A 10,985-nucleotide genomic window follows, 5' to 3' on the forward strand; every position below is an offset into this window, starting at 1 on the left:
TTTGTTACTTAACAATTGGACTTATTTTTTAAAGAACTGGTCAGTTAGTCCCACGGCATCAAGTAATCGCGAATTGTGAACGTTATACAAAAACAAGCCAATCTCTTTTCGAATGTGTGGAATGTGGATACGTGATCTGACGCCCACACTTATGACTCAAGGAAAATTCATTTTTAAGCAGTATTTAAATTATTTTGTACTTCCACGTATATAACTTTTTGGATATATCTCAAAATATGATTCATATTAAATAATCCCTTAAAATGCAAAGGGAATTGTACGACTTCTGGTTAACTTACTTTTTTGTGTAACAGTCGGCAAACGTACAGGAGGCTTGTGATGTTGAGTAATATTTAAAACATAACATTGCCGGAAGGGTCGCAAGTGTGATGCCGGCCTAAGAACTAGTAAGGTTCAGGGGCTAGCTGTACCATATAGTGGTGGTGGGCGACAAAAGCTGCCTTAAGAAACGCTCAGTTATAAAACGGCGAACGTCAAGGCAACACGAATGGTATTGCCTTGAAGTCCGATGATAAAACTCAGTATCGGGAATTAATCCGAACAACTCCTGAACACTCATTCTCTCTTACTTATACAGATGTAGTATTTTTATAGAGTAGTTGATATTTTCGTTACAAAAGCCGGCTGTATTTATAACTTACAAAAACGTGAGAAGACAGGCCAGTTGATAGTTATCTGTCACACTCTGTCGTAACCGGTATGTTACCTAACAGTGGTCGCATCCTTTCACCTCGCCTCGACCGCTCATAGACATGGTCAGACCTATCTCCATACATTTATTTTATATGATAATTGGTCAGTTATAAGAACATGGAATTAGTTAATAATTATATCCGATTACCAATATGTGGTCTTACTGGAAGAACGTGTTTGAATTATCTCATATGCAATATTAGGGTGTTATTTCTAAGTTTAAAAAGAAAAAGAAGAAATAGAGAAAGAAAGACATAGACAAAGTCAGTTGGAAAAAGCTGGAAGTATTTTACTCGTGAAGAGGTTCCGATCGACGGTACCTGCTCAAGGGAAATATAAGAATCAAAGCTGTATATTATAATGTTTTTTGGTCATGGTTGGAAATTAAACGGGCTTTATTATTATTATTATTTATGAGTTAACTATTATAAAATATACTAATATATAAAACTGAAGCTTTACCTAAACTCTACATTTAATTAAATTAAAAAAAAATACAATGTTATTGAAATGTTTCGTCCCTTAATCAGAGTAAATTAAAATTTCGGGGATTTCAGTATAACAACTGAGTGTCTGCTCTGTGTGGTAGACAGTAACTTCATTATATGAATGCCTGAATCTACTAAGGGAGCAAAATCGATGTTACTCTTGTATTTTCGCCCGCTATGCAGCAGCGCCAGCTGTTTTGCTCATCCGAGAGAGGTAAGTCATTTTATTTTAATTAAAACTAATTTCATTTGAAAGAGTCACGAATGAGTTGCATACTTTCCTTAACAGAACCGGAATAACAAATTTAATAATAAAGAACTTTTTGACACTACGGACTGTAAAAGACAAAACCATTCAAGACAAAAATTACTGAATTAGTGTGAGTTTGTATAAGTCTTAAGTGCACTTACCACCGAAGTGGTTTTTTTTACACAAGAACAGAGACTTACTACTCTTAATAGAGATTGGAAGCCGTGTTATTGCACACTTTCTTATATTAAACATCCTTTATAGTAAATTAAGTAAGTACCGTTATTAATATTTAATAAATAATAATTAATGTATAAAAAAATAATAAAGAACACTTTAATATCGATATGATTCCTGGATTGGTTACGCACTCGAGCGCATCTAAAGCATAAAATAATGTAGTGATAACCATAACTCCGGGATTAATGACTTTAAATTATGTTTATTGACCCTTAAATAAACCAGGTGCGTCACACAAGGACGCACTTTCACCACACCTTTCGATTCGCCACGCGTCTGCCAAAGGAATTTGAATGACCGACGTGTAATGGCCATTCTGAATGAAAAATTATCACATAAAACAACGCTTTATTCGAAAGTTTGAAACCTGATTTCAATGTATAGATCGGTAAAAATGGCGCTCCTATATACTAGATAGAGTCACGGACGCCAGATAGCACAACTTGATATCTACACTTTAGACATTTCTTAATTTTTATGTTTTAAATAAATAAAATCATCACGCTTGACTACATTCGTATTTTATAACTTGTTATCTTATCATAGAATAAATGACGTATAGAGAGACACTGTAAGCAACACAAACATGACTAAACAGTTGAATTTGAATGACGTAATTACTTGAACCATAGATGTTGTATATTAATTGTAGACTGTCGAACCTAGCGAAGGACCAATAAATTATAGAGAAAAATGTTATTTTTGTAACAAGTAAACTCAAAAACTACTAAACCGATTTCAAAATTTCGTTCACCATTAGAATGCTACTTTATCCCATAGTATCGTAGGCTTATTTATTTATATTTAAAAAATGTTCAGCCCTCCGAAGCCGAGACATGCCAATAGTATGATATTCTATTTTTTTTAGGTATAATTATTTAGAAACCTTTTCGTTTTATCTTGTTTAAATTTCGAACTTAAGAATTTGTATTGGACCTTTATGCAATTTGTCCGAGTCAAAACCGCAGACAAAATTCGAATGCCCATCCACTTATGAAGACGATTACGTAACACTGAATCATAAAGATAAACGAAAAATATTTGTTATAACAACAAACAATTTGAGGTTGTAAATCCGTGATAAAGTTAGATAATGGTTAATTGCGTAAACTATCCCTTTCACAAAGCTTTTGTGGCAAACACGTAACTTCATTTGTAAAGTAAGAGCTTTTTCAATCACTCTAATCAGGTGATAATTCTTTGTAGTCTAAACATTAAAAGATGAGCTGGTACTCATTATTACAATTGAAGTGGCGTAAATGTATGTTGTTTTTATTTTTACTTACACCTATTCCCCATCACGAAAGAAGCTTTTATATAGCTTTGATATATCATTTATGTACTTTGAATTGCTGGCTATATTTCATGGGAAGCCGCACCTGGTGCCACAGAATGTTCTCATATAATATTCTCCAGGTACATTCTGTTTTCGGGATGTGTCATTATTATGCGAATTCTGATAATGACACACGCCAGAAAGTCCAACAGCATCCGTAACGATGTACTTTCGGACATCATATGTAAACTTATCCAATTTCTAAGACAAATTGGTTTTGGTAATGTGCTGTAAATAAATAAGACTTGGCTTGCCTACCATTTATAACCTAAAGAGTCCTAAATAAGCCGTAGCCAAATAATCTGCATAAATTTATTTTGTTGCAAATTATATCTACGAAGGTTCATTAAACAAAGGAATGTAAAAGTACTTCTTATCGCCCTCATCAAACGAGGTTACAAATTGCAATAGGCGAGATTAATAATTGCAAGTAGTTCACGCACGATCTCTTTTTAATATCGTGTCTATACATCACGACTTGCGAATCAACGATCGAAAGGAACTTATACATTGGTCGAATCGATTTATTAAAATACATGCATATCTCTCCACGACTTCTAATGTATTGACAATTTTGCTGCTTCCGTAACGTGTTCTAAAATGTCCTGTATTTAATAGAAAAATAAAATGTACAATTTTCCACATAAACTCACCTCCACGTTGATTTATATATATATAAAAAACAAAAAAAGCAGGTTACATAAGTTATTAGGCAACTGTCAGCCTTATCGCTAACAAGTTTCTTCCAGACAACAGGCTTCTAGTATGGAACAATAAAAAAAGAAACACCTACACCTATGTATAAGAAGTGTATAATTAATTAACAAAAAAATCATTTAACTAAAATTAAATAAAGTATAATCTAAAGAAAAAATATAAATAATATATATAAACAAAAATGTAAAAGCTAACCCAAACGTTAATTGAGTAACAATTAATATACTTATATAAGTAGTAGCTAATTATGAGGAAGAAGAAAAATGATCAAACTTCTTTTTAAATAAATTTAAAGACTGAGCTCGTCTGATATCAAGTGAGACATTCATATACGTTGCACTGTAAAGGAGTGAAAGAATTTATAATCAAAAAGGTACGTCTGTAATTCATCAATCACATGCTCCCCGATTTACATAAAAACTTTTAAGAAAAATGTCCAGTACAGTAATACAAGAACTAATAGACCAAGAATAAGCAAAGACATCCAGCCAGTTTCTAGCTGCCTTATTTACTTAAGAATATTATTCCTAAACAAACACTTTTTACATATTAACTTTCTCGAAAACTAATTAATCGTTATGAAAATGGAGTAATAGCTTTTATATTTTACACAAAGGAAGGCATCGTTTTGTTTCTTTAAATAATAACGTGAAATATTCAACACATTGCACAATCTTTTCACGAGATTGTCTCGTTTCGTTAATTTCCAAATTGTCGCTTAATCGTGGCCTAAAACGAAACTGAAGTGTTTATGCAACCTCATTTTGAAAACCTTCTTTAGTGTTTTCACTTGACATCGTTACATGGCAACATTTTCGTATTTTTTTAATAAAGTGACTTTTGTTTCTAATACGATACAAATATTGTTTGTCGGAATTCATGACTAACGTGGTTTCTACGTCCCATTCTTAAAGGACTAAGCCAGAGAAGCTATATACTTATGTCTGTTGTATATATAACATTCTGTATTTTGAAAAAAGTTTACCACATCATACATAGTACTAAATCTACGGCGTATTTTACAAAATGTTCCATCTATAGTGTATGACAATTGAAGTAAACATAAGTGTTACAAAAATAAATTTAAAACATATACAAGATAAAATAATCACACAATAAAATTGCCAGAATTTTTTGGTAAAACAGAAAAAAATATAATTTCCATCATTGGATCATAATCTGGAATGCCAACAACCTTCAATCGCATATTATAAGTAACTTATGAAATTGTAGCTAATTTTAGTGTTAATTTAACATAAAATTCGTGACGGATACAAGGTTGTTCAGCGGCTTTCCATCATTAAAATTCGTTGAACACATCTCTAATAACCAACAGAATAGTAATGTATGTTACTAAATATTTTATTAGTTATTACAAAATCTCGGTAATGTGGTATGAACGAATAACTTCGTATTCTTGCAAATATGACAATATTATTACAAGCTTCATTTAAGTTATTGTAAAAAATAATATTATCGTTTAAATTACACAAATATACAGTATTAACAATATTCTCAACATACATAGTAATCATATGATAATTCTATATACCGAGGTAGTTTTAGATTTGCCGCCAATTCACAAAAACAAATGACAAATGAATGCAATATACCACATTAGGTTACCAAAGAGTTCTAAAATTGAAATTCTATTTTTTTTTTCAGTTGTCATTAGCAAATGTTTCTAACTGGCCCGTTCTAAACATTTTCAATGTTACCCACGTATTATCTAATTCCATCCTTCAATGTATTACCCAAGCGCAAAAGCTTGACGAAGAAAGGGGAGAGTTGTGTGTTGCGCGGTGCCACTAAAACGATCTTCAGAAAAGTGTGAGACTGAAGAAGAAGAATGCAAGAATAGTAATACTTTGTATGTAGGAAATTAAACCCAACTTGAAACGCATCTAGGATATATATGAGAAATGTGATATATCGACTTTTACAAGTCTTTATTATTATAGACTATATTTTTATCTAAATAATGTTATGTCTATCTTTACTAAATCAACATCTAATCGTATGTATACTGACCATAATTGCATATATAATCGGCTTTTGACCCCGCAACATATTACAAAACTGAAAGTAGTCTGGCTGCTTCAGATAAACATAATACTTACGTCATTCGATCGGGAAGACGCAAACAATTATGTTAGTATTGGAAATATCAATATGCTGTAATGAAAATGAGGTAATATTATACAGGTAACTTTTAAATATAGCTTCATGGTGGGATGACCCATGACTTCGGTTGCGAAAATGTATGAAAACAAAGTTATATAGAAAAATTAAACCTACCTTACCTTGGTACCTTATTTATATATATCAACAAACGCCTGGATATATCTAATAACTACGAAAACGATTTTAATAAAACTGAACGTTCAGTTAGAATATTTTTATTTAAAAATTTAATTCATTATCAATATGACTTTTAACATATATATATAATTCAACTCTAAAGTCTAAATATTACCTAGTTCTAACATACACACATATTTTTGTAGTCGGTTGTAATTTTTTTGTCTGAATTTTTGTTCGTTTTTTGAAAGATACGGTTAAACTAGAAGATGACAAAGTTTAGAAATGCTGTTACTTCTAGCAAAAGATTAAAATGGACAAGACACATTATGAGAAAAGACAAAGATAAATGGACGAAAAAAGCGATGGAACCGCTTGACTGAGGTTCCTCGCCATGACAAAAGAAAACGAGGAAGACAAATAAAAAGATGGAAAGATGATATAAGTAGAGCTGCTGGCCCTATGTGGCTACGTAAAGCTAGATACTGAGAAGTGTGTAAATTCTCTATGACCAAGAACAAGCTGTAAAACAGAAAATAACTGACTTACCGATTAATTATTTTATATAGTTCACATTTTTTTGTAGTCGAATGTGTATTTTACAGCAATAAAATCTATTATTATTTAATATTTATAAAGTAATGTACTTAGCCTAGACACTTTTTTGTTAGTTTCTTTGATAAGTTGCTTCGGGCGGAAAAGACCATTAACGATTTAGCGCATTAACCGCATACAGACGTGTCTTCGCAATCCGAAAGGTATCAAACCTTGGACTGCTTATCGATACTTCACTTATGGCCAATCTCAATATCTTACTTGAAATTTTAATCTAATAAAAAGTCCAGCTTCTAAATACTAGAAAAGACTTATGAATACTAAAGTACTATTAAGTTTGTTATGGAAGAGTTGGGAACCCTAACATAGGTATTTTTACTATATGCATAATGAGTAAATAATTGTTTTATTTTTTGTTTATTAAGGTTAAAAATACTTACTATACACGATGTAAGATAGCTATTTTACTACAGCATGGCTGTCAAACTCACATACAACTTTCATATAATAAGAATATTCAAACGCTTAGCAAAAACAGTTCAAAAAGTGCACTCGTGGATTGATTCACATTTGACAATTTCAAAGTTACTAAATTTTATGGAATAAGTAAAAAAATATTGCATTTTAATTGATATATTATTATATTTTATAAATGTAACTGGAATGTCATATATTTTCTTAATCAGTTTATAGAAATAAATTTTTATTAATGACGCCAATATATTTGACTTGAACGTCGATTGCAAAGCTATTTAATACAACCCTGCTAATAGTGGTGATTATCACATCTGTATGTTCCCGCTTGAAGACGAGGTGCAAAGAGTTCCGAATAAAACCTCCATACTTTACCAGAAAAAAACTTTTGACTGCACAGATTACTCTAAAGTTAGCTTCTATAAAAGTATGTACTACTATTGTCTTTGGTGTATGCAATTCATTTAAAATTGGCTTAAAGGTCTCGTTACCAAGCCATAAAATTATTAAAAAAAAAAAAATTAAAATTGACGTATCAACGAGATTTTGACCAATGGTTGACAACGGCATACACACTTGTAACGTCAAGATGAAAATAATGTAATATATTTTTTTTATAGAACAGGGGGTAAACGGGCAGGAGCCTCACCTGATGTTAAGTGACACCGCCGCCCATGGACACCCTCAATGCCAGAGGGCTCGTGAGTGCGTTGTCGGCCTCGGGAAATACTTCAGTGGGCAACTAGTTCCACATAGCGGTGGTGTATAATTGGTCAAAACTTTATTTTGTAATTTGGTTAAAATTCTGTAAATACGAGTTTTAAAATGTAAAATAAACCCAAAACCCACAAGTTATTGAAAATTGGCTTAAAGAAATGATTAAATCTACTCCTAGCATTTTGACCTTTTCAATCTTATTTATTTGACTTGTAGTGAGTTCGTGTACATTACTCAAATGCTTGAAATTTACTCTCTTAGTCTTCTTTAAATAGTTGCAGCATATTCTCATAAACACATAAATACACAAAACAATTTATAAATAGACCGTTAACACACAATTATATTTTAATAAATTCGAAAAAACGTTTTTACTAAAAATAACGATTACGCTAATAAGTTACCAAGGCAAAATTCGTAACTCTAGTACCGTCCATCGGTGTAAATTGAGATTGGTAAAAATTACACAATAGTCCACATTATAATGTTGAAAGCATAGCTGCAATTACTCATAACGGATAATGAAATAGTGGCAAGTGAGTCCTATTGTTTTTCATTCCGAGCTCCGAGAAATAATTTACTTCAAATATTCAAAACGAGCCGAGGCACAATATAGAAAACAGTGTAACCCATATATTAATCACAAGAATAACGATTCTATAATCTTTAAGTTGTTCCAGATACTATATTCTTTACTATGGTATTAAAAATGTCAACAGTTATAAAGCAAATTATTAGTTGTTACACTTCTAAATTAATTTAAAGCGACCAACTTTTCGGTTCATTATGATCTTAATCAATAAAAAACAAGAAACTAGGGATCAGGGATCACACAGTCAAAGTTAGTATAACTTTACCTAAATAAACAATATATATGTAGTTATATAAAACCTAATGATTTACTTCTTTACATATAATATTTTCATACAATCATGAAACGCTTTTTGTCTTAATAGTTTCTTACAAAACAATATACTAACGATGAAGAAAGATATTCATGCCCCAGAGTTATAACCCCCCTAGGTTTATAATCGCAGGAAATCCGCCGTTGACGACAAAGCTTAGGACTATATAGACTTTAACGTAGGGACCTCGACAATATTATTTTGGCTTTTTTATTGTTAAGAAAAGAATTACCTTGATTTAAGCTATAGTGTATTGCATTGCAATAACGTATCTTTAGACAATTAAAATCCACTTAACGTTTCTTAACTTCAAATAATATTTAATGGATTTTTTATATACAGTACATACAACGACCACTATTTAAGCGTCGACTTGTTTAAGCTATCGCGGGACATCCTTAATATTTATTCATAATATCCATAGCGATAGCATAACCTGCATCATGAGCAACCCCCTTATACACACACTCTCGTAAATACTCTGACTTTTTACACCATCACACAACGCAGCCGGATTGGGTGTTAGGTTTTTTTTTAATGTAATATTAGGCAAACGGGCAGGAGGCTCACCTGATGTTAAGTGATATCGCCGCCCATGGACACTCACATTACCAGAAGGCTCGCAAGTGCGTTGTCGGCCTTTCAAGAATTGGTATGCTCTTTTCTTGAAGGAGTCGAATTGGTTCGGAAATACTTCAGTGGGCAGCTGGTTCCACATAGTGGTGATGCGTGGCAAAACTGCCTTAGAAAACGCTCAGTTGTGGAACGACGGACGGACGGACGGATAATGAAACTCAGCTGCGGGTACCCGAACCGACCTAGTCCGAACAACTCGTCTGAACACTCCCCATGGTAAATGCGGTAGAAAATGCATGCAAGAGACCCAACATCTCTACGCAACGCCAAGGGATCAAGCCGCACGGAAAGTTATTGGTCGCTGGTACTGATGAGCTCCCGAACAGATGTTTTTTAATAGATTTTTCCTTTCTAGGTTTCGTAAATGTTTATACGTATATTTATAAGTAATATCCATTTTTAATATAATTATGTTTTGTTATATATAATTTAAGGTAGTAGGAAATAAAATCCTTTAGCTTGGAAAATCCCATCGCAGAATGATCCTGGAAGACATCCCATTTCAAAGGAAATAATTGGTTGGTTTGTACAACATCTATACCTACATAAGGATACAAAAATGTATCTCCTTAAGTGGAAGTCAAGATTTCATTCCCTATTTTCTTAGCCAAGTTTAAAACAATATGTTTAATATATGAATGCAGTGACGGGTTACCAGCACTTGGGTTGCTTTGGTTTTCGACGTTCGGTTTCGCGGTCATTTGAAAGGAAATGTTAAATTAGCCTCCAAGCTTGGTGTGCTGTTGCCTCCATCGCAACTGTATAAAGCGCAAATTCGGCCCAACATGGAGTACTTTTCTCACCTCTGGGCGGGAGCTCCCCAGTATCAGCTCCTTCCACTTAACAATCTAATTCCAACCGTCGACAACCTGTTCTACTTTCAACTTTTCGAGCGGCTAGATCCCTTGGCGTGCGTACAGATGTGGAGCCCTGCATTTTCCACTGCATTAACCATGGAGGGCGTTGCACGGACGTCGAAGCAGATAGCGAAAAACCCGAATCACCTCGACGTCCGCCTTTCCACAAATTAGCTTTTTTCAAGACAGTTGTTGCCGCGCACATACTCATACTCTATTCTGCACACAGCCGCCAACTGTTTGCGAACCAATTGGACTTAAGGTCCTTCAAGAAAAGAGCGTACCAATTGTGTAAATGCCGGCGAAGAATTCCGAGCCCTCTGGCATTGAGTGTCCATCCTAAGGCACGACATCAGGATTGAAAGCACCATTAGGCTAAAACTTCATATTTATAACCAAAGTTAAATAACTTTTCTCTTTCCTCACTGAAAAACTTATTTATTTAATATAATTATAAGTATTTCTAAAGCTAGGTTTAATAATAATAAAATAATAACACATAGCCAAAAAGGAATACAGTACGAAAAACTAAATAAAACCATAAGACAAAAATACAGGTTTACAAAAATTATATTTTACTAAAAATTATAATTGACCACACGTTGGAGTACAGTAGTTTTTACGAAATGTTACTTATTATATTATAAACATTTACGTACGTAGAGATGGATTGTAAATAAGATTCTCTATCAGTGTATTTCGTTATACGTACTGAGGCAATCTAGAAACTACACGGCTAGATTTTGAAAGATCGTTTCTTCATTTTCATATTAGATTTCATTGAATCAATTCTCA

The sequence above is a fragment of the Pieris brassicae genome, chromosome 11, assembly GCF_905147105.1.
Source record: "Pieris brassicae chromosome 11, ilPieBrab1.1, whole genome shotgun sequence".
NCBI classification, from domain to species: domain Eukaryota; kingdom Metazoa; phylum Arthropoda; class Insecta; order Lepidoptera; family Pieridae; genus Pieris; species Pieris brassicae.